Raw genomic sequence first — 1,466 nt, forward strand, 5'->3', positions numbered from 1 at the left:
GCTATGGAGGAAGTTTTTCCAAGAGATACCCCTGGGACTCAAGATACAGCCTAGTCTGTGCTGATTTAACCTCCTCATTAATGACCTGGAAAAGGGTGGGAGTCAAGAGCACATTAATTAAATTCACAGATGTTTCTTAATTGAAAGGTGTAGTGCATCTCTGTGAAGGATAGAGACTCTTAGGTTAAAAGCTGAAGTGTGGGGAAAAATATATATATATATATATATATATATATATATCCAGGCTGGAAAATAATCCAAAACCCAGATTTCACTGGTTGAAGATACTTCATAGCTTTCAGGCTGAAGATGAGCGTATAGAATAGAAATAATATATACTATTGTCCACTTTAAGTGGCCAGGAATTCAGTTTAGAAAACAGAGACACATAAAGGGATATCTTATAAGACAGAGATGCACATAGCCCCTTAAAAGAGATGTTAATTTCAAGTTAGTATAAATAAAGGGGCATCAGTTTTAAACTGTAGCAAAAAAAAGTAGGTGAAAGAGATAATGACTTGTGACAATAAGAATTTATTGTCCAACAATAATCCCAGCAATCCCACTGCTGGGCATACACACTGAGAAAACCAGAAGGGAAAGAGACACGAGTACCCCAATGTTCATCGCAGCACTGTTTATAATAGCCAGGACATGGAAGCAACCTAGATGTCCATCAGCAGATGAATGGATAAGAAAGCTGTGGTACATATACACAATGGAGTATTATTCAGCCATTAAAAAGAATACATTTGAATCAGTTCTAATGAGGTGGATGAAACTGGAGCCTATTATCCAGAGTGAAGTAAGCCAGAAAGAAAAACACCAATACAGTATACTAACGCATATATATGGAATTTAGAAAGATGGTAACAATAACCCTGTGTACGAGACAGCAAAAGAGACACCGATGTATAGAACAGTCTTATGGACTCTGTGGGAGAGGGAGAGGGTGGGAAGATTTGGGAGAATGGCATTGAAACATGTAAAATATCATGTATGAAATGAGTTGCCAGTCCAGGTTCGATGCACGATACTGGATGCTTGGGGCTGGTGCACTGGGACGACCCAGAGGGATGGAATGGGGAGGGAGGAGGGAGGAGGGTTCAGGATGGGGAACACATGTATACCTGTGGCGGATTCATTTTGATATTTGGCAAATCTAATACAGTTATGTTAAGTTTAAAAATAAAATAAATTTAAAAAAAAAAGAAAAAAAAAAAAAAAGAATTTATTAATAGTCTCAGAATTAAGTCCAATTTGCAAGAACCTGATCACATGAACTTCAAAAATATTGTCATTGTATAGATGAGGAATATGACACCAAGAAAGTAAGGCACTAACCCAAGTTCCCAAGGCAAATATTTAACAGAACCTGAGCTGAAATTTAAGTCTCCTGACCATTGATTTCTCTCCTGGATCCCTGCACCACTGCCTGGGCTAATTTGAATATCAGCATCAAGGTT

This window comes from Bubalus bubalis, chromosome 4 (genome assembly GCF_019923935.1).
Source record: "Bubalus bubalis isolate 160015118507 breed Murrah chromosome 4, NDDB_SH_1, whole genome shotgun sequence".
NCBI classification, from domain to species: Eukaryota; Metazoa; Chordata; class Mammalia; order Artiodactyla; family Bovidae; genus Bubalus; species Bubalus bubalis.